We start from the raw sequence: 259 nt of genomic DNA, 5'->3' as shown, positions 1-259 counted from the left end.
CTGCTCTCCGGAGAGCCTTCACACTCACACACACACACCCCACCCCCAGGCCTCTGCTCTCCGGAGAGCCTTCACACTCTCACAGACACACACACACACACACCCCAGGCCTCTGCTCTCCGGAGAGCCTTCACACTCACACAGACACACACACACACACCCCAGGCCTCTGCTCTCCGGAGAGCCTTCACACACACACACACACACACACACACACACCCCAGGCCTCTGCTCTCCGGAGAGCCTTCACACTCACACA

This window comes from Phoca vitulina, unplaced genomic scaffold (genome assembly GCF_004348235.1).
Source record: "Phoca vitulina isolate PV1807 unplaced genomic scaffold, GSC_HSeal_1.0 scaffold62, whole genome shotgun sequence".
NCBI classification, from domain to species: domain Eukaryota; kingdom Metazoa; phylum Chordata; class Mammalia; order Carnivora; family Phocidae; genus Phoca; species Phoca vitulina.
Note: the sequence above shows the minus strand (reverse complement) of the source record.